The sequence below is a fragment of the Pyrgilauda ruficollis genome, unplaced genomic scaffold (genome assembly GCF_017590135.1).
Source record: "Pyrgilauda ruficollis isolate IOZ18807 unplaced genomic scaffold, ASM1759013v1 scaffold18, whole genome shotgun sequence".
In the NCBI taxonomy this organism is placed as follows: Eukaryota; Metazoa; Chordata; class Aves; order Passeriformes; family Passeridae; genus Pyrgilauda; species Pyrgilauda ruficollis.
Window position 1 is genome coordinate 6,171,942 of NW_024516984.1, and position 18,260 is coordinate 6,190,201.

The following is an 18,260-nucleotide window of genomic DNA, read 5'->3' on the forward strand; positions in this document are numbered from 1 at the left end:
GCTGTAATTCCTCGTGCTCGTGGGCGGGCTCCCTGTTCCCTCTCTCACCTCCCGGCCTCAGGACGCTCCTGAGCTCGTGCCCCTAAAAATGCAGCGCTCTCTGGGATGCTCCAGACCTCCTCTGGCAGTGGCTCCTGATCTGTGCCTGGAAGGCGACAGCAGAGCACAGGCACTGTGCTCAAGGTCACCTGGGCAAACTTCCCCCTTACCAAGGGCGTCCTGATGTTTCTGAGACCCAGCAGTAGGCAGCATGTCTATTTTTGTTACTTACAGAGTGCTGTGCACATACTGAGTGACCGACAGGCTTGTAAAGAAGGCCGGATTCCTATCACAGTTTACAATCCCATGACCCATCCCATGTGCACGACAAGCACAGCTATGTTGGTACATAAACAACACCAGACAGTCTGGTTTGGATGTCACCAAATGCATGTCACTGGTGCATGCCAAATCATTGTAGTCTGAGAGCTCTTCATATCTTAAGAGCAAGTCAGGGTTGTGTCTGGTCGAGAGAAGCTATGCTGGATAAGCTCCCAGGAAAAACAACCACAGGAGTTTCCCAGGTGCTGTGCCTCAGCAAGGTTTTGGAGTAGACTCGTGCTGGAAATGTTGATGGTCTCCATTGTGATAAGGTCTGAAACATGAAGAGCTGCTTCAGTGGCAGTGGGTATAGGTAGGAAGATTGTATGTAGTGGTAGAGGAAAACAGCAAAGAGAAATCTCGTAAAGTTCTTAGTCTCTCAGATAAAATACAAAAGCTCTGAACCTAAGTTCCCTTTTGGAAATTCATTGTGTTTATTTTTGTGGAGGTTTATGGTACGGCTTTTCACCTGTGCAGTTCTACAGTTGCTCTGTTTTGGGCTGCTCCTGTTTACTCCCTGCCTTGAACCTCTTCTGTTGATTGGCGTTGCAGACCTGAATGCGCAGCACCGGCAGCATCTCAACAGTATTACTTAATCTCAGTTGATTTGGCAGTGTGTTAGGTTAGGTGATTGTAGGTTCTTCTCCACATGCACAGAGGAGTTTAGGGGCACTTGGGCAGGTGGGGGAGCCAGGTCGGGCAAAGGGAGCCCATGCCCAGCCTCTCCCAGGGAAGCCTCAATTCCCATGGAGGTGGGGGACACACCCAGCAGTCAACCAAAACTTTCTGTGTGGGTGTTACTGCCTAGCGTCGTCGAATGGATAATGGAACATTTTGGGATTAAGATTTATGAGATGTTCAGGGAAAGAACCAAAGATGAGGAAAGGAAGGGATCAAGGTGATATAAGAATGTGTGCGTGTGAGAAAATAGTGGGATGAGGAGGTAAATAGGGCAGGTCTGGTGTAAACAAACTGCTGGTCAGACTGCTTGTCTGGCTATGCCCTGCACCTGGTGAGCTCAGTCTCTCCTGGACTAGTCTCCTAGACTAGACTCTGTTTCTAAACCTCACTGTGTGAGAGGTCTCCCTGTGCTATATGTGTGCCTCTGCATGGTGTAAGTGCCAGCAGCAGCAGTCACACCTCAGGTTACAGGGACTCATGCCAGAGGGGAGGACAGGATTTCACTGTTCATGCCATCTGTGTTTGATTGAGTGTTTCTGTCTATGTTGATCTGTGTGGTTGTCCTTGTGCTTATTTATATATATATATATATGTATTTGTGTGTACACACTTTCTGTGTGTGTATGCCTGTTAGGAATATGTGTTCAGACTTGCTACTGACTAGGCCTAGGAAAACGTTGCTATGGCAGCCTCTCTTCTATTGGGCTATATGGTTCAGCAACTCATAACACAATTCGCTAAATGATTAGCATACTAGAAAATCCTAGATCTGTGCAAAAGCAGGAATTATTAGTATTTAATTTGTATTATTTCTTTGGTAGCAGTAAATTCCAGAGCCAAGAGAAGTAAATGCTCTTGGCCCAAGGGTTTTAATTAGTATTATTCAATATACATGATTGCAAAAACAAGGCAATGAGTGAGACACATAGGATTTTATGTAAGTAGAAAAAACATATAGATATTCATCATTTAGCAACATTCAAAAAGCCTGTTTTAGTAAGAGGATATAATCTTTGATTTAGCAATCATGGGTTCAATCAGTTTTAAATGAATGTCAATATAAATTGATTGAAATCCAAGCATTTCAGCTTTAAAAAGTATGCTGCAGGGAAGCTAAATATAGCTCTTGAATATCTGAATATAGGGAAAGTCTGGAAATGTCTTTAGTAAGTGAGAATATTGTATAAGGAAAACTGATTATTGCAAAGGGAGTGACTTCAAACAGGATTACAGAAGTAGTAGGAGGAGAAAGTTGTGTCTTAGAGGTTAGAAACAGAAAGGATGAGGTGAGATTTGCCAACATTCAAATTAAATTAGATTGTTAAAATACATAATAAACAGCAAAAGGTGCATCACTTGTAAAAATGTAAAGAAATCCTGAAATGAAGAAGTTGAGCTTTTTTTTTTTAGTGAGGAAGGGGTGAAAAATCAAGGCTCTCTTACTCAAACTGAGTACTGGCTTTCCTGATAATTGCTGACTGGAGTAAAAGGTGAAGCAAAAGAAAAACAATGAAGGGAATAAATGAATCTGTACAAATGGATATTACTGTTTTCACAGGGAGATTAAAATCAAGAGTGTGTTCAGAGGAGTAAAGCTCCATCTAGATTTGTGAAGTCAGAGGTGCTGCCCCATTCTGGGAGATTGTCAGGTAGTACCAGTATTTATGAAATAAAGAGAGACCTAGGAATTCACAGTTACATGGCCTAATTGGTGATAGCATGTAACACCACAGAGCCAGTAGTACAGGAACATAAGAAGAGACAAGGACCACTGCACACAGGCTTCTTTAAAGTTTATACTCCTGAAACTAGAGAAAATTTGTTGTACTGAGTATAAAAAAAGAACTCTAATCTCCCATCCACTTTTTTTTTCTGCCTAAATAGTCTACTTCTTATGGATCTGCTTATGTGGCAATTATTTGTGTTATTTTCATGTCTTCCAAAATGCAGATTATTTGGGAGTTGCTGCAGTGCAAGCCAATGTGCTGTTTCCTGAAGAGCAATAGATTATATTGCAACTGTTATAAACAGTTATAACTGTTATAACCAGTTTGTTTGTCAGTTTGCTGTAAGCTTTTTTTTTTCCTTTTTATATTAAACTGAGTACTAATGTACACTTTAATAACAGGGTTTTTCTGGATATCCTCAGACTGCATTTAAAAGAAAGCAAGACAATGAATAAACAGTTCTTATGAATTTTTGCCATTTTTTTTAACAGATGTGGGCAAAAATTTTACATAAACATTCAAAAAATGACTGAAAAAAACAATTGTCACATGTCAGCAGCAGTGCAGTTTAAGATACTGAGCATTATTTTATGGTTCCCATGGAGAATATAGTAGAGTATAGTAGAGTAGAGTAATATTCCTACTGGATATCAAAACAGTCTTACTCATGTTGAAATACAATGTAGGAGTGCACCATAAGAACCCTTAGTTATACCCTGTAATAAGTTAAAATCCAGCTGATCCATATGTTTATTTGAAGTAATTTCAGATCCCACAAATAAAATTATACACAATATAAAAATTGCTCTAGGCTTTCTACTGAGAAAAGACAATATTTAAAAATATTGATTTTGGAAGCATGGTGTCTGTAGATATTTTTTAAAAGCAAGTAGATTAAGCTGGTTTTCTATGACCACTGTTTCACTTCCTTACTCTTCTTTTCTTTCTTTATTCTTTTTTTCCATTATGGCTTTATAAGCTCTTAAGTAAATTAGGTAAATTAACACATCTTGTTTAGTTGGTTGGGGTGTAATATATATGCCAAAAACAGTGACTCAAAAGTACTGTGATGAAGAAGAATATTGCAAGATGAACTGCAATGTCAGCAATATTCAAATAGACTTTATAACTGAACCAATATCAAGAAAACATTTTTTAAGTAATGATATAATTTCAAATAATTTTCCAATTATTTCAAAACCATTTGTGAGGGAATAATTTTTAAAGTAAATTCTGGTTGATCATTTAACAAGAAAAGAAGATGAATTCAAAAGCATTCAGTGTATTTTTTTCTAATCTTCAGCAATAGTAAATTTGAAGTAATATGATCTGGTTGTACATAGTTCAGAATAACCAAAGTCTGGATGCAGACAGTCTCTGCCAGTGTTTCTCAGTATCCTCCTCTTAGTACTAGTTGCTTATTTTCTTAGACTCAAATTTTCAAGGCAGGGACTGTTAAAGATTCAGTTTGTACAACATTGTTAGGCGTGAGCAAAATGCATTGATAATAATTTATGGCACTTACCAATACCGTGAACTTTTGACTTCTGTGCACAGGACTCAGCTGCACCCTAAGTTGCAAGTTTCTTCAGCTGACAGTCATGGGAGTTGTGTGTGCGCAGGGGCAGAGCCTGGCCCTTAGCCTCCTTGACGTCAGTAGGAACAGATGTGTTCTCCTTTCTTTTCTCTTGGGGCTTCCAACATTGTCTTATTGCAAAGGAGTCTGTATTTCTTAATGCTTTAAATTGAAACCTGCTTGGGTTTTCTAATTTTCCACTGTCATCTTCATTGCTTGCTTATATGTTTTCTGAAGTTGGTAGGAATAATAGTCCCATCATAGTGTTTTCTATGCTTAAAAATACATTACTAGAATTGTAATATAAAGCATCCCTCCAAGTGGGAACAATAACTTTTAACAATATAATGTTGCTAGAATGCATATGCCATAAGGGGAGAAATTAAGACATTAAGCAATATCAATTCTGGTATTAGCCACAATGTCTTCTGAGTTCTTGACTTGACACCCTCTATTTTCTCACATTTTTCAAAGTAGTATGTGAAATCTGTTATTTTTTAAAGAAAAAAAATACTGTCATGACAATTCTGATACCTACATAGGTCTTCAGTATGTTTACTTATGTGAATGGCTATCTAGTGACCTGGTGTAAAGTTGTCCCTGCCCATGGCAGGGCGTGTGGGTTAGGTGATCTATAAGGGCTCATTCCAACCCAAACAACTCTATGATTATATGATATTAAAGTAAGATGTAGTACTTTACCTTTTGCTTCCATAACTGTTTGTCAACAGTACAAAAACAAAAATGGGAGAATCTTGACATTTGTTGTTCATGCCCTCTTCTAACTCAGTCTTTACATCCTACTGGATCTTCAACTTAATTCCCATCTGCAGGTTTCTTATATCAGCCTATTTCTTTGACTGTCATTTATACAAATTTTAAATTCCGTAAAGTTTTATTCCTGATTTCAGATTTGTTCTCTTTACACCTGTTTGTTTTAGTGGAGGAATCCATTTAATATGAGTCAGTGAGTCCAGGTGCTTATTGTTATGTAAAATCTTTAAAAAGAGATTTGTACAAAAGATTGTCTTCTCTTCATTTACTATGCAGCAGAGAACCTCTTGCAACACATATCTTTCATTAAAAAAAGAAAAATAAGAAAAAGATTGCTACCAAAATTTGCAGTGCACAACAAGCAAAGACCATGAGAGCTGCCAAAACTCAGTGGCTTTTCAGATACAGAACATTTGACAGCAAAAATGTGTCACAGTGTTTCTGTATATCTTTGATTATTATTCACTGCCAAAACAATAAAAACCAGCCAAGAAACATGAGAATCCTGTCCATCTGACTAGAGAAAATATATAATTTCCTAATTCCAGATCTAGCACATCCCGTTTGGCAGTAAAGTCTCAGCACCCATAAACTTTGCCTAAAGCAATTTCTAAAACTGAGGACTGCCTGTTTTCATTCTGTATGTTAGGTTTGCTTCCCATTTCCCTTTCTGTATCCCTGTTTAATATTCTTGGGCACAAAAAATTCGGTTCAGAATTAAATAAATAACCCAGTGATTTTGGATGGTAACTAATCTTAGTTTGCTAAATAAAAGAAGCTTGTGGGTTGCTTGTAGTTTTTCAAATGTTGGTGAGTAGGTGGCATTTAAACATATCCAGTTCTCCTGGTTTTCAAGGCATTTATAGTTCTCAGTTGATTCTTTGGGTACCATCTTTTGAAACTTCTGATTAGGTCCCTCCTCCTGCCTTTTCTTGTACTAGTGTAATTCTTCCTGACTTCAGTGCAGTCAGGACAAAATTGGACATTTGGAGTTCAAGCTGATTGATAGTCATCATTAGAAATATATTTTATCAGTTAAGTTAGCTGCCTGTTTCCTGAGAAATCTTCTCTCAGTTTTACAGGTGTGTATATTTTGTGATAATTTTTTTCCCTATAGACTAAAAAGAAAAAAAAATTGCTGTGCCAAAAGCTGTTTGATGATTTTGCTAAAGCAGTCAGGGTGTTGGGTCTTTCTTCTTAAAAATAATTATTTCCCAAACCAGGTACTCTAGTGGTTTTTTATCAGTGCTAGTGAATATTTTATCCAAAACATAATTGTATAAAAACTAATTGACTTGTAGTTTGTTTTGGTTTAATTTTGTTATTTCATTTCTGAGCGTATGTTGGAGAATTCTGTAACTGCTACTTGTGCCTGCCCACTCACAGCCTTCGTGCCTATATAGGAATCCCACTTTCAAATCACTCTTCTGTTATGATTGTGGATTTCTTTGAGTCTGTTTATTTTCCTGGAGCAAACCGTGTCAGACGTGAAAGAGAAGAAACAATAGTCTTTTGGAGACTACTTTCTCAACAGTGGGCTAGTGGAACTTTGTTTTGTGTTATGAGAGGGGAAAACAGATGCTGGAAAAGTAGACCATTTCAGCAAGAGCTGTATGGAAGGTACAGCTGTCACAAAATTCTTCTGCAAGGACATTTTTTCCAATCAAGAAAGAAAGAATTACCAAGGAACAATTTGTAAGAGATGTAGTAGGTGTTTTAATGAGCTCAGATATTAGTGTTGTGATAAACAGGGGAATAAAATGGTACTATCAGTGGAGCATTGACATTTTATAATGTGTGGAATTTCATTGTACTTGTAGAGCTATGAACACTCAGACAGATAAAATTATATTAAATGAACCTTGGATCCAGAGGTAATGTCAAATTGCATGACAGTGGAGCAGAAGAGCATGCTCCACCTGAGATGTGCTGTTGGACAATGTGTGCCAGCTATCACAAGGCAATAAAAGATTAATTAAGTGGATAAGTAGCTGACTAGAACAGACTTGTAACTTTCAATTTGCAGGCCAAATATATATATATATATTTTTATTTTTTTTTCCCCTAATTTGACCTCTGCTGCTGATGCCCAAAGTTACAGTTTTATTCATTTCAGTTTATGAGCAACAACAATTTTTATCATCCTTTGCATATGAAACTACAGATGTAGGAATGCACAGAAATGCGTGCTGCAATCAAAGTTATGGGATAGAAAGTTCATTGTTGTAACAGTGTTATGACTTTGTAGGGCATGTGGCAAAACCAAAAAAAAAAAGGATATTGTGGTAATTCATAAGAACATAAATGAGATTTCTGGTTGCATAGAAAAATAGAAAAAAGAAACCCCAAGCACATTTTGGAAGTGTTTTGAAGACAGACCATGGCTGAAATAAAATCTGAAAGGACAACAGAAGAAGAGTAAGGACAGAACTCTGAGAAGGCAAAGACAGGAGCTAAGAAAGCTACTTTGAAGGCCACCCTAAAAGAAGTGGGAAGAGACCAAGGATGCTGTTTCACACAAATGAAGGAAGGACAGGATTCCACAGTCAACAAGTTAAAAATCAGTGGGATCAGTACTCCTGGTTCTGATATTTTGGTAGAATGGTGGTAGGAAAGAGGAGAGGCTTGTTTTTTCTTGCTTTTCCCTTCCTTCCCCCCCTAAAAATTACCTTATTTTGGTTTCTTAATACAGCTACTACATAAATAATAATACTGGTCTTTTTTTTAGTTTTCTGTAGAATAGGGGTTTTCAGTATTGCTCTATATTGCAGCGCTTTCCAGCTGAAAGTTGTCCTTTGATGGTGAATATAGACTCTCCATTTTTGCAGCTATTTAGATTTCAAACGTCTCTAAGAAACTTTGGATTATGATCTTCAATTTAATTATTGTAAAAACCATTTTCTAAGTGAAAACTACATCCAAACTGTAACATACATACATAGTATGGGCTTGGTGATCTTATGAAATGTCAAAGATAATTATCAGGCAATGAGACCTTAAATCCTTTTACAAACAGCTACAGCAACATTTCTGTGTCTTAAATGTTTGATGCTGGTTATCTGTGAATGTTCTGCACAGATAATGTTCTTTTGCTAACTTTGCAGCTAAGAGAATCTTCATTAAGCTAGCTGATTAAATGTAGTTTCATGTCTTAAAAGAGACAAAATAAAAAAAAGACTTGTCTATCAACTTGTTTATTCATATATTTGTCATTATTGCTGCATCTTCATTGAGAAGGAACTTTGCTGGGCAAACTGTGAGATACTGTCTAAAACTCTAAGTAGGCAATGTGAGTAGCAAATCTATAGAAACAAAACTAGTACTTTCATTCTCTGGTATGCAATAAAGTTCTCAAAGGAAGTCTGGACCCCACAATGTTTTGGAAGTTGTACATACACATAATGATAAAAATGACATCCATGTCACCTAGATTCTGCCTTGCCTTGAATCACTATTTAAATTTTTCTCAAGTCCAGGTTGGAGTGGCTCTCCAGAGAATACTTAAAATCTCTTTTACTGTCCTTAAAATTCCTTGTACACCTAAAATTAGGGTATGGATATACTGAGGGTATGGATAAATTGAGCATGGAAATCCTTGCTTTTTGCCTAAGCCCTATGCAGTCTACAATTTGTGCCTGCTTACTTAAGCAGTAAGAGTAATTACTCTAGAGTAATTCTGCCGTGCAGCCTGGAGAGCAGTTAACTGGTGCTGACAGCATGGATGTCCCTAAAAAGCCTGGCATGGAACTCACCTCATGCAGCTCTACCAAGGCATTAGTGTATAAATGGTGTCTGTAGGGGTGTATGTCTCAGATATCTTATAGTCTGAATCATTAATTCACAGAGGGGTAGAAGAAAGAAAAGGAGTCTTTCTGCTTTACCAATGGAGAAATGGAGCACATTAAAATTTGAGCAAGGTTTGGAATCTGCTGAATAAGTCTGCTTCAGCTTGCCATTCTGGGTAGGTGTGATGTCTGGATGGGAATTTAAATCTTTTCCTAATGCTTCCTCAAAGCTTCACCAAATAGAAAATAATGACAGTGCCAAAATTTATCCATGTGTGCCTGTCGCTGTCAGGCCACTATTGACTTTTCATTATTCCAGTTCTAAATTGAATACAGCCTCAGGGAAGGAAATATTTATGTAAGAGGGTGACAGTGAAAGAATCTCTGTCCTAATCCTGCACATGAAAAACAGGCCTTGGAACCAGCATGTCTTCAGCTATTTAAATGTAGCCATTCTTCCCCTTCAGGAGATGTTTTTCCCTGCAAGCTACCAGGGAGATTTATCATCTTTTTCCTTTGTCACAGAATAGCTTTGGATGAGGAAACTAAAACTTAGCAAGTAAAAGAAGTCTTGATAGAACTAATGTTATGCAGTATTTGTGTGCTTGTGTAGGTGAAAAAATTTGTAAAGCATATTTGTGTAGGGAGCATTCCCTGACAAAGTCAGTTCTCCTATGTTGCTTGGTTTCTATTCTTTCATTTCTCTCTTTATTTAGTGTTTGGAGAAATAGTCTTTTGAGAAGGGTGTTTATACTGATTTTATAGGGAAGACTTAGCCTCTTTTGATTATGCCAATAACATGAAATAAAGAGATTCATAGACTAGCATTTTTTAGGCTATGTTGAATTCATTTATCATGCATCATATTTAATAAGCATAATTTCATTGATGTCTGATACCTCAAATTATGTTGATTTGAAGCAGCACAACATTTGAGACCTCTCACTGGTTCTAGAATAGGTAGCTGCTGGATGTGACTGTTATCTGAAAGAATATCATGGAAGAATTAATGTTTAATTACAAAGGTTACTGAAAATCATCCAGTTGACTGTTAAAAATCAGAAATACAGCTTGTGCACTTAATCACACAAAAGCTAAGTTCATCACTTATTCAGCATTCTTTGTGTCTAACAATGCCATGGGAAAACAAAGGCATGTTTTTTTCTCCTCGAATGGACTGGGCAGCTCTGTTTCTTGCCTCCCTTGTTTGATTTACAATATATGTATTGTCTGAACACTTTGCATGAATATTTTTTTGTGGTGGATGCCTTGTCTGTCTAGGAACTTACCAGATCCAGTGCTTTAATATTCTGAAGCTTTTATATGCATCAAAATCTATATTTTATTGCCAACCTTCATATCTAATCCACAGGAGAACAAGCAAAATAATTGTGAAAACCAGACCATGTTGTCTGTGAGAAACGTGCACTATAAATTCTCTCTCTCTCTCACACACACACACACACACACACACACACACACACAGACAGATGTAATCAGATGTAATGCAGGGTATGAATTTTATGGCTAAAGATTTGGTTTTTTCCCTGGGACATCTAGAAAAGTAAGAAAAGCTGCATTATCTATCTGTTTAAAAAAGAATAAGGTCTAACTATTGTAAATAAAGTATCAAGAGTAGTCATAATTATGGAGATAACTAAAAGGTTTTTATTAATGATCATATGATAATAAAATGGTAATTAATTGATGATTGAATGAAAAAGTGATAAATAGCTTAATATTAAACCATTATGTTAAATTGATAGAGAATTATTTAAATGTTCATTGAAATGATAGTTTAGATGGTGATTAGACATTGATTTAGACAACAATTTAGACAGTAGTCAAACATTGCTACTTACCACACTGCTAATAATTAAGCTACAGCTGGATATATGTAAAGGACTTTAGCCTACAATATATTTGAGGCCTAATGTGATGTATTACTTACCTTGTGATACTCTGAATTTTGACTCCTCTGGAAATGCCTACTATAAGCACAGCAAAACATTTTGTTTATATTTGGGTTTGGTTCCTTCTTCCTTTTTTTTTTTTCAGTAAGTTGAAAAACTAGAATGGTATACATAAATTGAACCTTTTTAAAGACTATATGAAAGCAAGATAGAGAAAGAATACAGCTGACCTAACAATGCAAGAATGCTGGGGGTTTTATAAAAGATCAGGTTATGACTTGTCCTAGGTCTCAAACACAAAGAACTAATTTTTATCAAAGTCATTTAAATTTGCTAAGCAAAGTAAATTTGTCAACCCACATGAAAACTTGCTGAACAAAGTTAAATTCTTGGTAGCATGAGCGAATACAAAAAAAAAAAAAGCAAAAAAAAAGCAATCCAAAACAAACCCCAAGCCAATTTCCAATTCAGAAAATAGAATCTGCAACAAAAAGAAGAAGCAAAGGCCAAAATTGGAATCCATGGAAGCTGTGTTGCCAAAATCACACCAGTCAACATGAGATCATCCAATGCTGATGTCTGTAATATGGTAGTGTAACTACAAAGGATTGCTCAAACTGCAAGAGTCAGTAGAATATATCTATATACCATACACAAAAGAGAATCCTCCAGCTCAGAAGAGACCATGGAAACAATAACATCAGTACAGCAAAATTTTGAGTTATTCGTAGTCAATTATTGATGTATATTTTTGCAAACTATACTCACCAGTTATATTTCTTGCACTGTGTTTAATAATGCTTAATCTGTTGATAAAATTTAGTTTTGTCTTTCTTTGTCTATATATACAAATGTATACCTAATATAGGCCATGGGAAAACTATAGAAAACACAGCCAAAGTTCATTAATATGGAAAAGTGATTCTAAGACATCCTTAGTAGTTTGCTTGCAAATGTATTAAATAAATGTTATAAATTTATTTTATAAATGTTATAAAGGTAATATTACATGGTATTAATTGTTTTTATTTCTTAATTATTACTTAATTATTTATTAATTCATTATTAATTACCAAGAAAAAAACATTAATTCTTTTGTGGTGAAACATATCCTCATATACTAACTTTACTATTATGCTTCTGGTCCTTATGCCTGTGTGTCTGTAACAGAAAGTAAGAAACATTTATTTGGGCTCTCCAAGCATTGGCTGCTATTTGATTATATTTTTTGCAAAGAGATTTATCAAGAGCAGTGTAGTTGACTTGCTGTGAAAATGCTGTTTGCACAGGATGCAGTTGTTGGAATTCACCCACACTCCAGTTCTTGCTCTCAGGAACTGATAGGTTTTTTTCAGGAACTGAATTTTTTTAATGCAGAAAGTAATGGATTGATGTTATGAAGCCTTTAGTATTCAAAGGAGTGTTAAAATGGAAGAATTAGAGTGTACCCAAGATAATGTCAGAAACAAGAAAAAGTGCCTATTTATGCATAAACCCAAAATCACTTGGCAGGGTCTAAGCCCATATTGACATTTTGAGATCTTTTTGTTGTCAGCAATTTTATTGAAAAGTGAAATCCTGGACCCTCCCTTCACTTTTATAGGAAAGTATATGAGATTATACTTTTGTAACTTTCTTAAAGATTGAGAAATGTAATATAGTATGGCTGTTGTGACATCAAATGAGCCATGATATTAAAGCAGCTGTCAGAGGCCTATGCCTATGCCAAAAGCTAAGGCAAAGTCTGCAGCTGATAGTGATGGCACCTTGGAAAAACTGAACTCTAATTGGTTGTTTTGTGTTGGCTGAAAGGAGCAATGAACTTGTTTGTGGTAAAATCAGTCAAAGGTTGGACTTGATGATCTTTTCCAACATAAATAATTTTGTGAAAATTCTCTCCCCTATTACATATAACCGAGTGGGCTGGTGGATGATGATATAAAAAAAGAAAAAAAGTTTGAAATCAGATTTCCGGTCTATAAGTAACTTTGCTAAGTTGCAATATTGCAAAAACAATGTGTCATTGTCTCATTCATCCTTCATGGAACACTGAACACCTGTGTTTGCATGATAAGGAATTACTGTCAGAGCTACTGGGATCTTGCAGAGGTCTCAGGGAATCTTCCAGAGAGATGGGGAAAAAGGACAGAGATACAAGGAAAATTGAAGAATATGAAGATGATGTTTTAAAAGGTCATTATGGAAAAAACTGCCATTTCTTCCAGAGTATTAGGACCTTTTCTCTCAAATATATTTTTTTCTTGCTCCTATATATGCAATTCAGCATGTGTCAAATTGGTGTTTAAATGGTTTCCAGTTTTAATGTATTTCAAAACATCACCACCCCCAAATATTTAGTGCATAAATATGTAGTTTAAATCAGTTTGAAGTTCAACCTGAAGAGAATTAATATTTAGCAAGATTCTGCAGTCTTCCCAAGACTGTTTACTTGAAAAAATCTGATATAAAGATAGTAAAATTCCTAATTTCCTAATTTTCATACTCTGTTGACTCTGAATTAAAATGCTCCTTATTCAAACAATCTGTAGTATGTCTTCTTTCAGACTCTGACCTTACAATAATTGTAGCAGTTTTGTGAGAAGTAAACCAGTTACTTTATACTGGAGTTTGGGGTTTGGTTTGTATTTCTTTTTCTACACATTAATGTTAAGTTTGAAAGCTATATTGAGCTACATTAAGTTTGAGAGTATATTGCTAAAATAAATTTCTTTATGTTTTGTTGTTGTTGTTGAAATATGTGTTGCTTAATGTATATTAAATTTGTGAAAAAATAATTTGCCATCAACTTTCCTTTGGTGCTTAACCATCAATGCATTATGTCATTAAATAAATGGGAATGGTTCTCAGTTCTCAGTCATGGAAAGTTTCTTTCAATCCCTCTTCTTCATCTTTAGAGAGACTAAAAATTGCAGTTTCTTCTCAAGGGATATATTTAATATTGGAAAGTAACAAAACATTTTATGCTGCTTTCAGCTGTGGAGATAAAGGGATGCATATAACTTTTCTAAGTGTCTAAAACTAGAAAAATGAAATAGATCCCATTATCCTGAAATTTTGGAAGATGAGAAAGAAATATGAAGTGTATTATTACATCACTGGCAGGATCATTTTATGACTTATAGTGCATTTTGTTCTGTAGGAAATGGACAATTAGCTAGAAGTGAATATTTGTTTTTATTCTCCATTAATTTGCAGGCAGAGTAATATCTCACAAAGCTGATGGCTGCCCCAGGAGATCCCCAGCCCCAGTATCCAGGCATAAAATCTATCATCATGACTCACTGGGAGTAGATCTCCACCTTTCAGGCTGAGAGGGGTCAGTGCCTTGTGATGGGACACGTGATGAGATGCAGAGGAAGAGCATCTTGGGATGAGACAATAGTCACGGGATTCCGAGCAGGAACCAAAGATGAAAAGGGAGGGATTTAGGAGATCTGGGGAGGAGAAAATGTGGAAAATAGGGGGATAAGGGAATGAAAAATACTGGTAAAATATAAATGTTTGGGTGGTTGGTGCATCTCCCCAGCTGTGCCCTTTGCCTTAGTAGTGCAATCTGAAATTCTGAATCCTTTCTAAAATCAGTGTTTTGATCAACTTTCCGTAAAAGGAATGTGGTCTTATTTAGATACTGTAAACTAGACATTTCTTTGAACAATGGATAATTTGCCCACATTTTCTTGATGTTAGACCATGCATGATTCCACTGCAGAATTGCTGAATCCCATCCAAATATAATGTAGACTTACATTAGCTAACGACCTAAAGCAGTCGTGTAAGATTTCTTGGGGTATCCTGGAGAGGAAGAATGCTTTCAAACTACTGATGCTCATGTATCTGTTTTACTAAAAACTGTAACACCTTTCTATCACAAGGCTTACAGTTAGCTATATTTCTCCTAAATAGATACACAAGACTATACATGCTGCCAATAACCCAAATACAGTAAAAACTTGTGATTAAGTATTTGATGTCAAAAAGCACCATAATTTACATCACAAGTAACTGCAAATTAAGTCATGATGAAAATTAGAAAGGTGAAAAAACAGCCCTTTATCAATACTGGAAGCTGGCTAATGTTCTGATTTTCAAGAAGGGCAAGGAGGACCCCAGAAACTACAGGCATGCCAGTCTCACCTCAGTGCCTGGTAAAATCATGGAAGAGATTATTCTGGGAGGTATTGAAAAACACCTGAAAGACAACACAGTCATTGGTCACAACCAGCACAACTTCCTGAGGGGAAAGTCCTGCTTGTTGAATTTCCTTCTACAACAGGGTAACCCACCCAGCTGATCAAGGAAAGCCAGTAGTTTTAATATTTTTGGACTTCAGCAAAGCTTTTGATACCATCTCTTACAGTGTCTTACTGAACAAAATGTCCAGCCCACAGCTGCATAAACACATCATGGGATGGGTGAGTAACTAGCTCACAGGTCAGGCGCAAAGGGTTATAGTGAAAGTGGTGGCATCAGACTGACCTGTTCCTGGTGGGGTTCTGCAGGGCTCCACAGTCAGCCCTGAGCTCTTCAATGTCTTCATAAATGACATGGAGGCAGGACTTAAAGGACTAAGTTTGCTGACAACACCAAATTACAAGGAGCTGTCAACACACTTGAGAGCAGAGAGGCCCAGCAGTGAGGCCATGAAAAAATAAGAAATGGACGATCACCAGTTGTATGAAGTTTAACAAGAGCGAGTGCCAGATTCTGCATCTAGGGCAGGGCAGCCCTGATTGTGTGTACAGACTGAGGAATGAGAGGCTGGAGAGCAGCGCCGTGGAAAAGGACCTGGCCGTCCTGCTCGATGGTGAGTTGAACATGAGCCAGCAGTGCCCTGGCAGGCAGAAGGGTCGGCTGTGTCCTGGGGTACACCAGACACAGCATCACCAGCTGAGCAAGGGATGGGATTGTCCTGCTCTGCTCTGCACTGGGGCAGCCTCACCTCCAATTCTGGGGGCACCACAATATAAAAACATTGACATTAAACTATTAGAGACTGTCCAAAGGAGGGCAATGAGGATGGTGAAGGGCCTTGAGGAGAAGCCACATGAGGAGTAGCTGGGGTTGCTTGGTCTGTTCAGCCTGGAGGAGAGTGAGGGGAGACCTCACTGCAGTTACAGCTTCCTCATATGAGAAAGTGGAGGGGCAGGTATTGATCTCTTTTCTCCGGTGACCAGTGACAGGACCTGAGGGAATGGCCTGAAGTTATGTCAGAGGAGGCTTAGGCTGAATATTAGAACACATACAGTGCCCTGGAACAGGCCCCCCAGGGAAATGGTCACAGCACCAGCTGGCAGAGTTCATGAAGTGTTTGGGCAGTGTTTTCAGGCACTCGGTGTGACTCTTGGGAATGTTCTGTGCAGAGCCAGGAGTTGGTGTCAATGATCCTGATGGATCCTCCCAACTCAGTATATTCTGTTTCTATGATTTTAATGCTGTGTTACCTTCAAAGTTTTGAACACAATTTTAAACTATGCCTGTTAATATAAGAGCACAGAAAAGATTTATTTTAGCAAGTGTTGGAGAATCAGATTCATAACTTATAAGGAAGAGGAAATGCATTTTGGTGCAATGTGATTTTGGAATTTAGAGTCTTTAAGAATAATTAAGCTGGTGCTTAGTTATAATGACATATAAATTATATTATTCTCCATGCTATATAAACATTTTAAAACCACTTTTCTTGCAAAAGTATTTAATTGAACCATTGCTGTGGCTGAATTCCAGAGTATTTAAACAATGCAGACTGTATGGTCAGGCTGACTATCTGTGTTCAAAATGCTTCCCCACCTCTTTTCAGAACTTTCAGAAGGTCTGTTTCTATGTTTTACAGTCACCCTCCTCCATCTCAAGGAAGATTGCAAACTGTATTTAAAACCACAGTGGGCCACTGAGCACTGAGGCAGTACAACAGGGTCAGCTCAGAAAGTATAATTCTTTAAAACAGCAGTGTAAAGTCTTTCCTGGGTATGGCAGCAATTGCCTTAAAAACCCCATTGCTGGGTTGGTTTGCCTTTTGGTGTCCTGCTAAAACCATGTAGCCCTCAGTCATATGGCTAGATCATATGAAATTATTTTGGCGTGGGATAACAATATGAAAACCACACAATGAGTCTCTTCTCCCATGCTCCCTCCTTGCCTCCCTCCCTCCTTGCCTTCCAATGTTATGGATAACCTTGATAGTCTACTATTGCAAATACAATGCAGATTTTAATAATATCCCTACTTCGTATGACATGGAAGTTCCAAACACAGTCAAATCAACTTGCCTGCATTTCATAAGATCTCTGAGTCCTTTTGAAGAGGTCTGCAGTGTCAATAAATGTGATGCTGCCTTCAATCAAGATCTGCTCAGTCTTTCAGATGCTTATGGCACTCACACTCTCACAAGCTTTCTTTTGTTCTTTCAAGAGATTTTCTGAAGGTCATTTCAGAACTAAAAAATGGAACATCTTCACTATAGACTGATTCATATTGTAGAATCTGGATTCTGTGTAGTAAGAAAAGCATTTGTCTTTTCAGCACCATATTAATATTTTAGTAAAATTTATTACTATTCTTTCAAAATAGCAGTTTTGCCATCAGTGGAACTGAATTCACACTTTTTAAGCTACAGTAAGAATCAAAAGTTCAGAGCGCTGAACTGAAATTAAGCAGTCTCTGTCATCCATTCACCTCCTATTGCTGCCTTCTTGTGGGCAATAGGAGGTGCCAATAGGGCCTTTACAGTAGCTTCAGTATAGAGAAAATGATGGAATCCAAGCACTATCCTCACTGGAGACACATGTAGTTTGCATTTGTCACAGAGCACATACAAGGGTTTCACACTCATGGTGTGAAGAAGTTTGTGCAAATAGAGCAGTCCATTAATAGCATCAAAACCTGAGTTTGCGTAAAAAATTACTTTGGCTGTCTTGCAAAACAATGTATCTTTCTACCAAAAATTTTAAAAAATTAGAGAACAGAAAGAAGCCTTTTAATTTAAATGTGTATCTCAATGTAAAAGTATACAGAATTTAAATTACATAGCATGGGTTCATAGCAAATGGCATGTGTTCAACTCTCTGGCAAGATATGCAAGATTTGTAGGGATTGTAATGCAGAGAGAGCAAGAGCATCTAGGCTAAAAGGAGGATTATTTTGTGTGGATGAATGAGTCTAAGAATATGCAGAAAGGCATTTTGAAAAAGAAGCTGGGAGCATAGAGTGCGGAGTAATTCAGGACAATCGTGTTTGAATTAACTCCATGAGACAGTGGCTGGAGGGGACTTTTAAATGAGAGCAGAGCAGGAGTGTTGGTTGAATGCAGTGGCAGAATCAATGAGAAATCTAAAATATGCCCTACTGTTGGAACTGTAAATTATTTGATAACTTTTCTTTATGCACATATTTTCAGGCATGTTTTTTCTAGACTGTGGCTTTAGGT

General features: G+C 37.1%; 1 protein-coding gene across 1 annotated transcript in view; it reads right to left on the reverse strand.

Moving 5' to 3' along the window:
* The window catches only part of PKIA (cAMP-dependent protein kinase inhibitor alpha), a 44,616-nt gene extending 44,547 nt beyond the window's left edge, over positions 1-69 (reverse strand). Inside the window, exon 1 of the mRNA XM_041464468.1 lies at positions 49-69. The gene's annotated coding sequence lies outside the window, so the exon portion shown is untranslated. The remainder of the gene's footprint in view (positions 1-48) is intronic.
* Between the last annotated feature and the right edge of the window lie 18,191 nt (positions 70-18,260).